Source organism: Salmo salar, chromosome 04 (assembly GCF_965601325.2).
Source record: "Salmo salar chromosome 04, fSalSal1, whole genome shotgun sequence".
Classification (NCBI taxonomy): Eukaryota; Metazoa; Chordata; class Actinopteri; order Salmoniformes; family Salmonidae; genus Salmo; species Salmo salar.
Window position 1 is genome coordinate 11879632 of NC_138294.1, and position 18387 is coordinate 11898018.

General features: G+C 40.3%; 1 protein-coding gene across 1 annotated transcript in view; it reads right to left on the reverse strand.

The window, feature by feature from the left end:
• LOC106597121 (up-regulator of cell proliferation) overlaps positions 1–18387 on the reverse strand; it is a 116178-nt gene that overhangs the window by 78248 nt on the left and 19543 nt on the right. The gene's annotated exons all lie outside the window — the stretch shown is intronic.

The following is an 18387-nucleotide window of genomic DNA, read 5'->3' on the forward strand; positions in this document are numbered from 1 at the left end:
ATGGCCACCTTAGAAAAACCTTGACAAAGTACAGACTCCAACGCTTCCCACAGTTGTGTCAAGTTGGCTGGATGTCCTCTGGGGGGTGGACCATTCTTGATACACACAGGAAACTGTTGAGCGTGAAAAACCCAGCAACGTTCAGTTCTTGACACATTCAAACCGGTGCGCCTGGCACCTACTACCAAACCCCATTCAAAAGCACGTCAATCTTTTGTCTTGCCCATTCACCCTCTGAATGGCACACATGCACAATCCATGTCTCAATTGTCTCAAGGCTTTAAAATCCTTCTTTAACCTGTCTCCTCCCCTTCAATTGGCATCAATAAGAGATCATAGCTTTCACCTGGATTCACCCGGTCAGTCTATGTCATGGAAAGAGCAGGTGTTCTTAATTTGTTTGTCTACTCAGTGTGTATAAGTAGTGTCTTGTATAGGGCATTGAGTGGACTAGGATTAGGATAAATGTCTGCCTCCCTGTCTGTCTGTAATAACATGCATAGAGAAATTAGTCTGCCGTATGATTATGGAAGATAGAGTTTGGGTTGACAAACTGACTCAGCCTGCATTCTAAATAGCACCCTATTCTTTATATATTGAACTACTTGTGAGCACAAAACAAGGGACATTTTCAAACCAGCTTATCTGCAGTGAATGTCCAGTTGCAAGTGGGAAACGCTGTCTTTGTGACATCATCACTACTAATGAATTTAGCTTCCTTTTACATCAGCCTCTGTTCTTATCACCTGAGAGAGAGAGAGACAGAGTGAGTGAGGCAGAGAGAGCGAGGGAGAAAAAGAAAGTAAGAGCGAGAATGAAAGCGAAATTAAGAAGAGAGAGTCATTTGTCTGGAGCTATCAGCACTTAATAAATGCTGCTTTTTAAATTACCTTTTAGCCAAGTCACATTTTGCTATTTTTTAACTCTCTCCCACAGGCCTCCCCTACCAGAATTACACTGCATTTTTGGTGCGGACCCATTGAAGAGTTGGAAGGATGGATCATGTGTTAAACAACACTGGGTGTGTGAGAAAGCACAGTAAATATTCTCTCAATGTTAGGTCCTGCAGGCTGTCCCAACACATAATAATGACTTGAAAACATCTTATAGTGTAAAAGGACCTTAGTTTACACTAACAAATTGTATTCTATATCCATTTTAATAGAAAACAAGTTATTAATCAATTTGTTTGATAAGATTACAGATTTTCTCATTTGAGTTTTAGGGGACCCCACATATGGTCCCGATGCCAAATTTGGGAACCACTGCTCTAACTTGGACGCTAATGGAGTTGCACTGGATATCCCTGTGGGAGTTAAGCTGTTTTTAGTTTATTTGTAACCAAATTAAACTATTTATTTGATGTCTTTCAAGAGGCCAATGCTATGTGAAGTTTGTCCACCATTCATCAGGCCCAGGGCAGTGGAGCTGTGGTCTTATAGGCTCTAACTGTGGTCTAACTAGACTCTAACTGGGGTCTAACTAGACTCTAACTGTGGCCTGACTAGACTCTAACTGCGGCCTGACTAACTGTAGCCTAACTAACTAGACTCTAACTGTGGCCTAAGTAGACTGTGGTCTAACTAGACTCTAAATGTGGTCTAACTAGACTCTAACTGTGGTCTAACTAGATTCTGTGGACTAACTAGACTAACTGTGGTGTAACTTGTTTCTAACTGTGGTCTAACTAGGCTCTAACTGTGATCTAACTACACTCTTACTGCGGTCTAACTAGACTCTAACTGTGGTCTAATTAGACTAACTGTGGTCTAATTAGACTAACTGTGGTCTAATTAGGCTCTAACTGTGGTGTAACTAGGCTAACTGTGGTCTAACTAGACTAATTGTGGTCTAACTAGACTAACAGTGGTGTAACTAGACTAACGGTGGTGTAAATAGACTAACTGTGATCTAACTAGACTAACTGTGGTGTAACTAGACAAACTGTGGTCTAACTAGACTAACGGTGGTGTAACTAGACTAATGGGGTCTAACTAGACTGTGGTTTAACTCGAGTAACTGTGGTCTAACTAGACTCTAACTGTGGTCTAACTAGACTCTAACTGTGTTCTAACTAGACTCTAACTGTGGTCTAACTAGATTAACTGTGGTCTAACTAGACTAACTGTGGTCTAACTAGACTAACTTTGGTTTAACTAGACTAACTGTTGTCTAACTAGACTAACGGTGGTGTAACTAGACTAATGGGGTCTAACTAGACTGTGGTTTAACTCGAGTAACTGTGGTCTAACTAGACTCTAACTGTGGTCTAACTAGACTCTAACTGTGTTCTAACTAGACTCTAACTGTGGTCTAACTAGATTAACTGTGGTCTAACTAGACTAACTGCGGTCTAACTAGACTAACTTTGGTTTAACTAGACTAACTGTTGTCTAACTATAATAGCTGTGTTCTCACTAGGCTCTAGCTGTGGTCTAAATCGACTCTAACTGAAGTCTAACTAGGCTAACTGTGGTCTATCTATACTAACATTGGTCTAAATAGACTAACTGTGGTGTAACTAGACTAACTGTGGTCTAACTAGACTCTAACTGTGGTCTAATTAGACTAACTGTGGTGTAACTAGACTAACTGTGGTCTAACTAGACTCTAACTGTGGTCTAATTAGACTAACTGTGGTCTAATTAGACTAACTGTGGTCTAATTAGGCTCTAACTGTGGTGTAACTAGGCTAACTGTGGTCTAACTAGACTAACTGTGGTCGAACTAGACTAACAGTGGTGTAACTAGACTAACGGTGGTGTAAATAGACTAACTGTGATCTAATTAGACTAACTGTGGTGTAACTAGACAAACTGTGGTCTAACTAGACTAACGGTGGTGTAACTAGACTAATGGGGTCTAACTAGACTGTGGTTTAACTCGACTAACTGTGGTCTAACTAGACTCTAACTGTGGTCTAACTAGACTCTAACTGTGGTCTAACTAGACTCTAACTGTCGTCTAACTAGACTAACTGTGGTCTAACTAGACTAACTGCGGTCTAACTAGACTAACTTTGGTTTAACTAGACTAACTGTTGTCTAACTAAACTAAACTAAACTATAATAACTGTGTTCTCACTAGGCTCTAGCTGTGGTCTAAATCGACTCTAACTGAAGTCTAACTAGGCTAACTGTGGTCTATCTATACTAACGTTGGTCTAAATAGACTAACTGTGGTCTAACTAGACTCTAACTGTGTTCTAACTAGGCTCTAACTGTGGTCTAACTAAACTGTGGTTTAACTAGACTAACTGTGGTTTAACTAGACTGGCTGTGATCTTACTAGACTAACTGGTCTAAGTAGACTAACTGTGGTCTATATTTGCTACATTATAGTGTGCATATAACTGTGTAACATCACTGTTTTTATTCAAGTATTTACAGTTATTCATCCATTTTAAAAAACAGACTTTTTCTATGTTTGCTTCCATTCTGTTCCATGCAGTATGTACCATGTGATCATTCTACTGATGAAATACATCTGCAGTGTATACTGTGATACAGGTATGTCATTTACTTGTCAGGTATACTCTAATACTAAGTCTTGTAATGTACTATAAGTAACTCCAGTGTTTTCCTTCTAAATGGTGTCAGTTATTAGTTGTTGTAGCACAGTAAAAACACTTTAGTTAATATATAGAAAATAGTCCTTATCAGTAAAGATATAGCAGTACCAGAATTGACCAGTAGATGGGTTATGTCATCCTCGGAAATGTGACCAGAGCCCGTATTTACAAAGCATCGTACATTAAGAGTGCTGATCTAGGATCAGTTTTGTCTTTGACCTCACTCCTTTTTTCTTTTATTTTTACTTAGCTCAACCAGTACACAGGAACCAATGGGATAGTCCCAAAACTTCAAACTCTGCCCATCTAGCAACGCAATGTTCCTGTTTGATAAAATATTCACATTGAAAAAGTCTGTGCAGCATTCTGGAACTTGAACTTTCAGTTCGATTTGAGCTTGACTGTAAAGTAAAACATACTGCCGTTTTCCTAACACTCACATTTTCTGGATAAGCCCAAGTTAACTACATTTGACCATATGTCTGAACCCACCATCCGGTGGTGCATTAGTTCCTTGTTGTTTAGCCAAATAAGGTAACGGATATCCTGATGTTGACACAGAATATGGAGGTGTTTAGACTTTAAAACACACATTACTGCAATCGTAATGTAATGTAGACTGTAATTAATGTAGGCTACTGTCCCACGGACATGTTACTCCAATTTTACATTTCATACTCACTCAGTTCATCTTGTTGCGTTTGTCTTAACGAACCAATATAACATAACTCTCTAAGACTGTGGTAAGATTTATTTTCACCAGATATGATAGTTTTATGCATGGTCTGATTATTTTGTAACATGTTAATGGTTCTGGGGGATTGAGCAGGTGAACGATAACTGGGCCTAAGTACATTGCCTTGCAAAAGTATTCATACCCCGTGGATTTCTGAACATTTTATTGTCTTACAGTAGGATTCAAATGGATATAATTGTATTTTTTGTCAACAATCTACATTAAAAAAAAGAATAAAAAAAGAATATAAATGTAATAAAAAATATATAATTGTTGCATAAATATTCCGCTCCTTGAGTCAATACGTTAGAAACCTTTGGTATCGATTACAGCTTTGCATCTTCTTGGGTAAGTCTCTAAGAGCTTTGCATACTTGGATTGTGCAATATTAGCAAATTATTATTTTAAAAAATGTTCAGTCTTGGCTAGACAGCAATTTTCAAAACTTGACATAGATTTTCAAACAGATTTAATTCAAAACTTTAATTTGGCCATTCAGGAACATTCACTGTCGTCTTGGTAAGCATCTCCAGTGTAGATCTGGCCTTGTGTTTTATGTTATTGAACTGCTGAAAGGTCCCAGTGTCTGGTGGAAAGCAGACTGAACCAAGTATTTATATATTTATATATAGTGTGTGTGTATATACTGTACTAGTCAAAAGTTTGGACACATCTACTCATTCCACGGTTTTTCTTTATATTTACTATTTTCTACATTGTAGAATTAAGGTGAAGAATCCTGATTGGCGCAGCGGTTTAAATCAAATCAAATCAAACTTTACTTGCCACATGAGCCAAATACAACAGGTGTAGAATTTACCGTGAAATGCTTACTTACAAGTAAATTGTCCGGTGGCGATTTTTATGAATTGTTCAGCAGTCTAATGGCTTGGGGGTGAAAGATGTTGAGGAGCCTTTTGGTCCTAGGCTCCGGTACCGCTTGCAGTGCGGTAGCAGAGAAAACAGTCTATTACTTGGGTGACTGGAGTCTCTGGAAATTTTATGGACTTTCCTCTGACACCGCCTATTATATAGGTCCTGGATGGCAGGAAGCTTGGCTCAAGTGATGTACTGGGCCGTACGCACTACCCTCTGTAATGCCTTACAGTCAGATGCCGATCATACATTTTATCTGTTAATGGTTAAGTCATTCTCCTACTCCTTCACTCATCTCTTCTAATCCCTCTCAGCCCCCAGTCAACTGAATATTCCTCCAGGTGGCGGCAGAGTGGACTTTGTGGAGCTGATGTTGGCAGGTACAGCAGACATGATAGGAGTGGAGGAGCTCAGGGATGCTTTCAGAGGTACATACTCAGATTATTTTTTTAAGCTGTTGATATAGTAAAACCACCTAATATCAAATCATGTGTTCCCTCTCAACCTGCACCTCTTCTCTTTCTTCCTCTCACGTTCATACATGTTTCAGGGTAGTTGTTGTTCGTATGTATTTTATTGATATAATCCTTAATAATACTATACAGTTGAAGTTGGAAGTTTACATACACCTTAACCAAATTCATTTAAACTCAGTTTTTCACAATTCCTGACATTTAATCCTAGTAAAAATGCCCTGTCTTAGGTCAGTTAGGATCACCACTTTATTTTATGAATGTGAAATGTCAGAATAATAGTAGAGAGAATGATTTATTTCAGCTTTTGTTTCTTTCATCACATTCCCAGCGGGTCAGAAGTTTACATACACTCAATTAGTAATTGGTAGCATTGCCTTTAAATTGTTTAAAATGGGTCAAACGTTTCGGGTAGCCTTCCACTAGCTTCCCACAATAAGTTGGGTGAACTTTGGCCCATTCCTCCTGACAGAGCTGATGTAACTGAGTCAGGTTTATAGGCCTCCTTGCTCGCACACGCCTTTTCAGTACTGCGCACACATTTTCTATAGGATTGAGGTCAGGGCTTTGTGATGGCCACTCCAATACCTTGACTTTGTTGTCCTTAAGCCATTTTGCCCCAACTTTGGAAGTATGCTTGGGGTCATTGTCCATTTGGAAGACCCATTTGCGACCAAACTTTAACTTCCTGACTGACGTCTTGAGGTGTTGCTTCAATGTATCCACATAATTTCCCTCACTCATGATGTCATCTATTTTGTGAAGTGCGCCAGTCCCTTCTACAGCAAAGCACCCCCACAACGTGATGCTGCCATCCCTGTGCTTCACGGTTGGGATGGTGTTCTTTGGCTGGAAAGCCTCCCCCTTTTTCCTCCAAACATAACAATTGTCATTATGGCCAAACAGTTCTATTTTTGTTTCATCAGAGCAGAGGACATTTCTCCAAAAAGTACGATCTTTGTCCCCATGTGCAGTTGCGCACCGTAGTCTGGCGTTTTTATGGCGGTTTTTGAGCAATGGCTTGTTCCTTGCTGAGTGGCCTTTCAGGTTATGTTCTTGTGCTTCCATCATGCTGTACATAAACAATGTGTACTTCCTGTTTATTCAATAAATAATTTAACTGAGATTAAAGACATTACCTGTCTAGTACATTATTGTTCTCCTTACTCTGTTTTTATCTAACATTGACAAGACACCTCTGTTTTATACTTTATCTAGTATTAACATGGACTCTAGAAGGACAAGTCACCTCTGTAACAAAGACGCAGGGAGTCAGGAAGCAGGTGCAGATCATGAGTTTAATAATAACAGACACGGAGAGTTACAAAACAAGAGAAGCATCTGGACATGAAAACAGAACCAATACTGCCTCATGACTGAGGTTGGTGAGGGCTATATGAAGGGAGAGTAATCAGGGTGGTGATGAAGTCCAGGTGTGCTTAATGATGGGGAGCAGGTGTGCGACGTCGAGTGCCGGAGGGAGGGAGCAGGAGGATGGCGCCACAGGGTGGGGGTAAGCAGGTTCTCTGGTATCCTGGTCCCCAGGCGGTGGTTCTCATCTTTGACCAGGAGATGGGGGGGTTATGAAGTTGGAGCCATGAGAGGCAGAGGATGACTTTGTGTACGAGTGAGGTGATGATGAAGAAGGGAAGGCTTTCCTGGTGCTTGGGACCCACGGTGAGGGGTGCCGTGATGTGAGTAATTGTGCCGAATCCCAAATCCAGGACTTGGACAGGAAAGAGAGAGGAGAGCGTGTATGAGGTTAAGCTCAGGGAGGAGGCGAGGGCCTGGTCGTAGAAGTTCCCTGTGGCACCGGAGTCCACTAGAGCTGTAGAGACAACACTTGAGGGACAGCCAGCTGGTGAAATGGGAACCAGAAAGGGTTTGGCGGAAAACGATGAAAATGGAATACTCAAATGGGAGACAGAAGGTCATGGGGCCACCCCTCTGCTCTAGTGGACCCCGGGTTAGGACGCACCGGACACCACTGAAGCTGGTTCCCCTCCTGGCCACAATTGGGACAGAGCCCTAGCTGTCTCCGGCGACGCCGCTCTACCGCGGAGAGGTGTGTGGCCCCTACCTATATGGGTTCAGGCTCTGCCTCAGGTCAGCTGTCATGACGTGGCCCTCTTGGGTGTATATCATGCCCCCCCCCCTCTCACTCTCTCTCCCACCACAGGTTTTATGACGGTTATAAATACTGTGTGGAAACTTTGGGTTTGGGTGTATTGAGGAAGAGAGCCTATGGAGAACAAAGACATTCTCCCCTCCAAAATTCCTAATCCCCAAAATTGGAGAATTAAACAATATTTATATTTTTCAGAATGTGGGAATGGTCCGTGGGTATTTAAAGAATAATACTGTAGAATGTATTAATCATTTGTGATGTAACTATAGATGGTAGGACAACATAAATGTAACTATGGAAGTGTACATTCCTCAGTTATTAGTTTTCTACCTGAATGTTGTATAAAATTAATGATTAAGTATAAGACTACTTTTGAAAAGATGTAATGCCTTCTAAATGAGAGAATTGTTTTCCATATGAAGGCTTAACCAAGTCAGTGGCCACACCCAAGTGAGCACAGACATTACATTGGCGTCACGGAATGCCCCTATGCTCAGAAGTGTATAAAACCCACTGGTGACGAAATTTACAGTCATACCAGTAAACACACGGTACGCTGGATGTCACGAATGGTTAAGAAATGTACATTTAGTCAAAGAATGCTAGGACGCAGTCCCCACGTTGAAATGGCTACCAATCTATAGGCCAAGGAGACCAGACAGTGTGTAGTGTTGGCTACACGGCTGGAAATGGTTAAACTCTAAAACATTTCTACAGAAGGAGCAAATCCTAAACAACGCTTTTACCAGTCTGCAGCTGGACATATGCGTAGCCGAAGACAAGAATACCAACAACCGCGGGAGTATCTATTCTAACTGATCACTCTAAGAACGAATGGTACTCTGAAAATCCATTCTAAAGAACACTTCTCTACTCTGACTTATGCGTTATAACAGAGCTGCTGAACATGCTACAACCACGAAAGACATTGTGACTTCTGGGGAACACAACCAGAGACTCACTGATGAACTATTCTCCACAGAATGATCGAGTGACTTCAAAAGAGAGACAACAACGACATACAAGCGTAAATATGTATATTGCAATTTATTCTCGAATGAGCGGTCGTTCATGTGCAAAGTATTAGCATGTCCATGAGTATAATTATCGACTGTGTGTTAGTGGCTCCATTTTGTCTTTCCCGCTCCTTATCTGTCTCCACCCTTTTCAGTGTCTACCAAGCTATCATATCGGTGTAGTCCCTTAAGGACATTTTCATTGCATTGTTAGTAACCAAAAGCTATACTGTCTGTTTGTTTGTTATGTAATTCTGTGTGATTATTTAGTTAGTAAATAGATAATTAAGCCAATTTGTATATCGCTGATTCATTATTTAGACTAGGGTCCGTGCAGATAACCAATAATTTTACGATGTTCAGAATGAGAATGACCGAGGTAATGATCATAAATAGAAGACTAAATCGATAAGATATGAAAATATCTGAAGAGTTATATCCGGGAAGTCGTAACTATGTAAAACAACATTTTCCCGTGGTGCCCCGACTTCCTATGTTAGGCGGAGCAGAACAAGGGGAACCCAAGAGCAGTCTCAGACGAGGAAATTGGGATGAAATAACCAAGGTATTTATTGCAACACAGAGGAGGCTGAGGTTGGAGCGAGAGGGGTTGGGACAGGGTAAGCAGGTCCGGAGGGGAATCCAAGGGAGTGGTAGTGTGCGGAATCCAGGATAGGGTAGCAGGATGATGAGACATGGGACAGGAGACAGGGACCAGAGTCAGAGCGGCAGAACTGTAGTGGAGAGGTAAAACAGCATCAGGCAGGAAATAGGCACAGCAGGGTAACAGGATCTGAATAGTAACAAATAGCTAGAAGCATAGAGATTACAATCTGGCAGTGTGGAAGAGGCAGGACTGAGTATTTGTAGAGGTCTTGATTATGGAATGGGTTGCAGCTGGTGGGGATCGGCTCTGACTCCAGCACACCTGTCTCTTCCCACACAATCACACACAAACACACAGAGAGGGGGAAAGAGCACTGGGGGAGGCGGCAGGTCAAAGAGACACAGGATGAGCAGTAGAGGGCGTTGCAGGAGCAGATGTGACATCCTAGTTAATTAATGTTTACATGATTTGTTTAATCACGTAATAATTAAATCTAGAGAACTGATTTGATATAAATAAGTCTTCACATTTGGACCTCTCGGTGGTGGGGGCTCCTGTCAGATAGGCGAAATAGAGATAGCACTGGAGCAGGAAGCCACGGCATTTGAATGGAATATCGTCATGCTTCTCCGGAAGGGACAGTCGGGCATCTCTGACCTGGGCAGACGGCTGGGTAGGCTGGGGGACTGGCTCACTGTGACGACCTGTGGTAGGAGGCCCTCCGTCAGAGGTATGGAGAACCTTGCTGGTGGTGTCGGGGCAGTGGAGAATATGGAGGACCTCATTCATGGTCATACCCAGTAGAGGATGCTGGTCTGGTATTGGTCGAGTAGATTACCTTGTTCCTCGATCGTCTGGAAGATGGTGTTATCTTCTGCTGCTTCCATAATTTCTGAGGCAGTATTCTGTAAAACAATGGAATTGACCCCAACCCTGGTGACCAATCACTCTTTCTTAAAGACTCAATTCTCCAAGAACCTGGCTCTTGCTGCCCCTAGTGGTAGGATGTGAGTAGTGGAAATAGACGATGGTTTTGTCTCCATAATCTCCACTCGTTCACTACTCCCCACAAATGTAAAATCATTGGTTTGGTGTAGGCATGGAGGGAGTATCCATAGACCAGTAATTTCCAGAAGTGCACACTACAGAAGGGGATATTATTTGGACGCAACCTGATTCCCTGGCATAATCCACTTATCGACCTCCATTCCTAACATCATTACACTGCATTCCATACTAAATGTTTATTTTTGGGAGTTGTGACAATTACTAAATGTTTGGATAGAACGTGATTGAATGTGTCAGGAAAAAATGGTTTGAAATTAGTTCTGGTTTGAACGTTGTTAATTAAATGTGTTATATTTTCCTTGTCCCAAATGACAGGTATTTATCCATGGCATGAGAAGGGAAGTCTGGATGGGACTTCATGACAGCCATGCAGAGGAAGTTTGACAGTGGGTTGATGGGACATCTTACTACTTCATGACAGATATACAGAGAGAGTTTGGCAGTGGGTTGATGGGGCATCTTACTACTTCATGACAGATATACAGAGAGAGTTTGGCAGTGGGTTGACGGGACACCTTACTACTTCATGACAGATATACAGAGAGAGTTTGGTGGTGGGTTGATGGGACATCTTACTAGTTCATGACAGATATACAGAGAGAATTTGGTGGTGGGTTGATGGGACATCTTACTACTTCATGACAGATATACAGAGGGAGTTTGGCAGTGGGTTGATGGGACATCTTACTAGTTCATGACAGATATACAGAGGGAGTTTGGTGGTGGGTTGATGGGACATCTTACTAGTTCATGACAGATATACAGAGGGAGTTTGGTGGTGGGTTGATGGGACATCTTACTACCCAGTGAGTGGACCACCTGGTTCTCTGTGTTGTCGAACCAGATGATTTGGTTACACTTTATAACAACACTCATGAATAGGCCATTATAAATGTACATTTGTTATACATGTTTGGAATTGCTTTATAAATGTTTACAGATAACGAAATACTAATGTATTAATATTATATACACTATTTATGAATATACTATTAATATATGCTTATTCATTTAGTAATTCAGTGTAATTTTAAACAACTTCTTTGCATTGAGGACTGTGCTATGGTCACCCAAAGGTCATCAGGTCCATTGAAGAGCTGAAACAATGTAGGGAGCATTATGAAAACCAACTGGGTCTGTGAGAACCAGACGCACAATCAACTGGGTCTGTGAGAACCAGACGCACAATCAACTGGGTCTGTGAGAACCAGATGCACAATCAACTGGGTCTGTGAGAACCAGACACACAATCAACTGGGTCTGTGAGAACCAGACACACAATCAACTGGGTCTGTGAGAACCAGACGCACAATCAACTGGGTCTGTGAGAACCAGACGCACAATCAACTGGGTCTGTGAGAACCAGACCCACATCCATGTTGAACACTAGTTGTAATGGTTATGGCTCCATGGTTAAAGAAAGAGATGTCTGGGATTGTCCAACTGACAGGGTCTCTTTCATGTTTGAATCCTAGATTGCACCTTTATTAAGACTATCTGATGGAGTTGTGTTGGATATCCATGTGAGGTTTTAAGCTGTTTTAGTTTTTATTTGTAATTAAACTGACAACATATCAGAAATGATTATGGACTCCAGTGGACAAAATATACAGTAGAAGTTACCAGGTGTTATATTAGTAGTGAAGAATACATGTACTGTATACCATTATGTAATGTATTGTAGTGAATGTGGGGGCTGTCCCTCATCCAGCAACTGTCAACACAACACCTTAGTCATTACACCAAGAGATATGAAACCCTTGATGAGGTTGCTAGGTGTTGGGTTAAGGTCACTACAGTATAAACTCAGTATAGACCAGGTTATGAGGTTGCTAGGTGTTGGGTTAAGGTCACTACAGTATTAACTCAGTATAGACCAGGTTATGAGGTTGCTAGGTGTTGGGTTAAGGTCACTACAGTATTAACTCAGTATAGACCAGGTTATGAGGTTGCTAGGTGTTGGGTTAAGGTCACTACAGTATTAACTCAGTATAGACCAGGTTATGAGGTTGCTAGGTGTTGGGTTAAGGTCACTACAGTATAAACTCAGTATAGACCAGGTTATGAGGTTGCTAGGTGTTGGGTTAAGGTCACTACAGTATTAACTCAGTATAGACCAGGTTATGAGGTTGCTAGGTGTTGGGTTAAGGTCACTACAGTATTAACTCAGTATAGACCAGGTTATGAGGTTGCTAGGTGTTGGCTTAAGGTCACTACAGTATAAACTCAGTATAGACCAGGTTATGAGGTTGCTAGGTGTTGGGTTAAGGTCACTACAGTATTAACTCAGTATAGACCAGGTTATGAGGTTGCTAGGTGTTGGGTTAAGGTCACTACAGTATTAACTCAGTATAGACCAGGTTATGAGGTTGCTAGGTGTTGGGTTAAGGTCACTACAGTATAAACTCAGTATAGACCAGGTTATGAGGTTGCTAGGTGTTGGGTTAAGGTCACTACAGTATAAACTCAGTATAGACCAGGTTATGAGGTTGCTAGGTGTTGGGTTAAGGTCACTACAGTATAAACTCAGTATAGACCAGGGGCCGGATTCACAAAACATAACACACGAAAAAAACGTAAGAAGTTTCTTAAGGGAAAAAAAGAATAGCAATTCATTAGGAATTCATAGTTTTCTTAGGAACTTTGTAAATATCTTTCCTAAGAACTTTGTAAATATCTTATTATGTGGCATTGACATTAGTGAAGTGCTTGAAACCAATAAATAAGCCTATGGGACAGGGATGATAGGATTTGTCCCACTATAATAAAGCGTTAATATTTCCATTTGATTACATTTATTTATCTGCTTTATGTCTCGAGATTTGTTTTGTTGTTGGCTCGCAAACCCTTAAACAAACGTTATTTGTTCACACATAACATTCAAACTAGCTATATCAAAAACAAAAATGGATAAACAAGGAAAGCGCAATAAAAACTTCAGCAAACAAGAGCTTGAAGTGATGGTGGAGGAAATATCAACCAGGAAAAGGTTGCTGTTGGGGAGACTTGAAAACTGTGGGGTCACTGCAGAGAACAAAAAGAGAGGATGGGCGAGAGTGGCTGAGTGTGTCTCTGCCGTCAGGGGTAAGGGACAGTGACGCTGCCGTAAAAAAGAGTGGTTCGACATTAAGTGGGCATAGCTAACAGCATTAACATTAGCTAAGTTAGCCAAGTTCTTCTTTGAAAATTGACGAGCTAATGCTAGCTATTTAACACTTCTAGAATATTGTAATATATTGTTAATTAATAGCTAGCTAGATATACATTTAATTTGTTTTCTTGCTGTATGGTAGCTAACTGTGTCTGTGGCAGTGGCGCACAAAAAAGTTTCTTAAAAAGTATCAATTCGTCACAAGACAAGGGTTTAGCTGTCCTAAAGTTAAATACATTTCCAAGAAGAAACCAAAACATTATTTTCAAGAATACCATTTCTTTTTAACGTTTTCCTAGGAAGAAACTATGAGAAAAAAATTAAGAACATTTCTAATAACTTTATTGAGGAATAGCAACTTTGCTGAACTTTCTTCATAATTCTATAGTTAAGGAAAAAATGGCAGTTAAGAAGAAATGTCTACTTAAGAAGGTTTCGTGAATCCGGCTCAGGTTATGAAGTTCTTAAGTGTTGGGTTAAGGTCACTACAGTATAAACTCAGTATAGACCAGGTTATGAGGTTGCTAGATGTTGGGTTAAGGTCACTACAGTATTAACTCAGTATAAACCAGGTTATGAGGTTGCTAGGTGTTGGGTTAAGGTCACTACAGTATAAACTCAGTATAGACCAGGTTATGAGGTTGCTAGGTGTTGGGTTAAGGTCACTACAGTATAAACTCAGTATAGACCAGGTTATGAGGTTGCTAGGTGTTGGGTTAAGGTCACTACAGTATAAACTCAGTATAGACCAGGTTATGAGGTTGCTAGGTGTTGGGTTAAGGTCACTACAGTATAAACTCAGTATAGACCAGGTTATGAGGTTGCTCGGTGTTGGGTTAAGGTCACTACAGTATTAACTCAGTATAGACCAGGTTATGAGGTTGCTAGGTGTTGGGTTAAGGTCACTACAGTATTAACTCAGTATTGAAAAGGTTATGAGGTTGCTAGGTGTTGGGTTAAGGTCACTACAGTATTAACTCAGTATTGAAAAGGTTATGAGGTTGCTAGGTGTTGGGTTAAGGTCACTACAGTATAAACTCAGTATTGACCAGGGTATGAGGTTGCTAGGTGTTGGGTTAAGGTAACTGCAGTATAAACTCAGTATAGACCAGGTTATGAGATTGCTAGGTGTTGGGATAAGGTCAGTATAAACCAGGTTGTGGGGACTGTCTGGTAATTAGTCAAATATTATGTTATTGGTGTAGAAAAAGTAATGATCAGTAGGCTGGATGTATTATAAACATTGTATTGTGAAGACACGTTTATTTAGTTACTAGCATTACCCTGTACCAAAACCTGTCTAGCTGTCTGTTGAATTACACTGGACCAAAACCTGTCTAGCTGTGTGTTGAATTATACTGGACCTAAACCTGTCTTGCTGTCAGTTGAACATGTTTATGGCTAAACATGGGACAGTGTGGTACTCAGGAAGGATTCTAGAATGTTGAGTACAAACATATTCTGTTTGTAGAAGCTGAAGGCAGCAGGCATGTTGTTGAACTACTGGTGATGTGTTCATTGCATCTTAGCTTGCCCTGAAGGATCAACACAAAAATGTTATTCTCCTCCTCTTCCTCCTCCTCCTCATCGTCATCACCATATTCGTCATCATCATCCTCCATCCGCACCATCTTCACCATCATCATCATCATCATCTTCACCATCATCATCATCATCATCTTCACCACTAATTGGAACCCAGGACTCCTGTTACTGAATGGACTATCCTGGCTAAATAAATAAATAAATAAAATTAACCACCACCATCATCATCATCACCACCACAAGGCTTACATAGTGTCCTCTCTTGGGCAGGTGGGACGCTAGCGAAATATTATCTGGATTGGTTTCTATTGTATCCTGAACGTCCGGAACAATGGTAATACAATACTGGTAATAGAACACTAGTAGTAGAATACTGGTAATATAACACTGGTAACAGAACACTAGTAGTAGAATACTGGTAATATAACACTGGTGATATAACACTGGTGTAACGGTTGTCGTCGGATAAAGCGGACCAAGACGCAGCGGGGAAATGTGCACTCATCTTCTTTTATTTTTAACAGATAAGAAGGTGAACCAAACAAACACGTACACGGAAAAAACACAACGACTAAATAACAGGCCGGTAAGGCAACAAGCTATACACAACACAATCTCCCACAAAACACTAAGACAAACACATACCTAAATATAGGACTCTCAATCAGAGGCAACTAGAAAACACCTGCCTCCAATTGAGAGTCCACACCCCAATTATCTAAACATAGAAATACATAAACATAGAACAGTGACCAAAAACCCCGCAATACATAAATCAACTACCCCTCGACATAGACACACACCCCGAACCACATAAACCAAATACCCTCTGCCACGTCCTGACCAAACTACAATAACAAATAGACTCTTTACTGGTCAGGACGTGACAACTGGTAATATAACACTGGTAATATAACACTGGTAATAGAACACTGGTGATATAACAGTGGTAATATAACACTGGTAATTTATAACACTAGTAATAGAACACTGGTAATGGAACACTGGTAATAGAACACTAGTAGTAGAATACTGGTAATACAACACTGGTAATAGAACACTGGTAATAGAACACTGGTAATAGAACACTGGTAATAGAACACTGGTAATAGAACACTGGTGATATAACACTGGTAATATAACACTGGTAACAGAACACTGGTAAAAGAACACTGGTAATAGAACACTGGTAATACAACACTGGTAATAGAACACTGGTGATATAAGACTGGTAATATAACACTGGTGATATAACACTGGTAATATAACACTGGTAATATAACACTGGTAACAGAACACTGGTAATAGAACACAGGTAATAGAACAATGGTAATAGAACACTGGTAATAGAACACTGGTGATATAACACTGGTCATATAACACTGGGAACCGAACATTGGTAATAGAACACTGGTGATAGAACACTGGTAATAGAACACTGGGGGGCAGCAGCCTAGTGGTTAGAGAGTTGGACTAGTAACCGAAAGGTTGCTGGATCGAATCCCCGAGCTGACAAGGAAAAAATCTGTCGTTCTGCCCCTGAACAAGGCAGTTAACCCACCGTTCCTAGGCCGTCATTGTAAATAAGAATTTGTTCTTAACTGACTTGCCTAGTTAAAAAAAAAGGTTAAATAAAACTGGAAGTAAAACACTGGTAATAGAACACTGATGCTTGAACACTGGTAATAGAACACTGGATAGACTATGAACACTGGTAATAGAACCCTGGCGATAGAACCCTGGCGATAGAACCCTGGCGATAGAACCCTGGTGATAGAACACTGGTGATATAACACTGGTAATTTAACACTAGTAATACAACACAGTACAAAAAAACAAAAAAAATGCATGAAATGAAATGTATGCATTCACTACTGTAAGTCGCTCTGGATAAGAGCGTCTGCTAAATGACTAAAATGTAAAATGTAAATGTAACACTGGTAGTAAAACACTGGTAATAGAACATTGATAATAGAACCCTGATAATAGAACACTGGTAGTATAACACTGGTAATATAACACTGGTAATGGGACACTGCAAATACAACACTAGTAGTAGAACACTGGTAATATTACACTAGTAATAGATTACTAGTAGTAGAACCCTGAAACTGTACGTCAGTCATCCAGGACAATATTGTCACTAGTAGTAGAACACTAGTAGTAGAACAGTTAGAGCATGTTTGAAGAGAGACAGTCGTAGGCATGGTGTTAGCCAAAAACATCCAGCAATTGTTTATTTCTCTCTCATGAGAAAACATACATCAATCCAGGGATGAAATAGTTGTTGTACTCCTATTCATCTCGGAATGATGAAAGGAGAATCGAGAAGATTTAAATACTGCTAATTTTTTTATGAAACTTTAATTAAACTACCTATTGGATTCACTCACCCCAACACCAGGCTTTGCATTTTCATGGAATCCAATGGGCTACTATATCATTATCTGAATCAAAAGGGATGAAACAAACACCTGCACACCTTGTAGCTTCCTTCAGTTCCAGTATTAGTGATCATCCTATTGCAACTGTAGTACAGTTGATTATACTATCACCAGATAACTGACCTGTTATAGTAGTGTAGATGTGTGAGGGCATTTTCTGTTAAACCTTACTAATGCTTCTGAACTAAAATATCTGTCTTTAAGCCTAGGCAATGGGCTTGAGTTAGTTTCTTTAACAAACTCAGATAACTGACCTGTTATAGTAGTGTAGATGTCAGAACACTATACTATCACCAGATAACTGACCTGTTATAGTAGTGTAGATGTCAGAACACTATACTATCACCAGATAACTGACCTGTTATAGTAGTGTAGATGTCAGAACACTATACTATCACCAGATAACTGACCTGTTATAGTAGTGTAGATGTCAGAACACTATACTATCACCAGATAACTGACCTGTTATAGTAGTGTAGATGTCAGAACACTATACTATCACCAGATAACTGACCTGTTATAGTAGTGTAGATGTCAGAACACTATACTATCACCAGATAACTGACCTGTTATAGTAGTGTAGATGTCAGAACACTATACTATCACCAGATAACTGACCTGTTATAGTAGTGTAGATGTCAGAACACTATACTATCACCAGATAACTGACCTGTTATAGTAGTGTAGATGTCAGAACACTATACTATCACCAGATAACTGACCTGTTATAGTAGTGTAGATGTCAGAACACTATACTATCACCAGATAACTG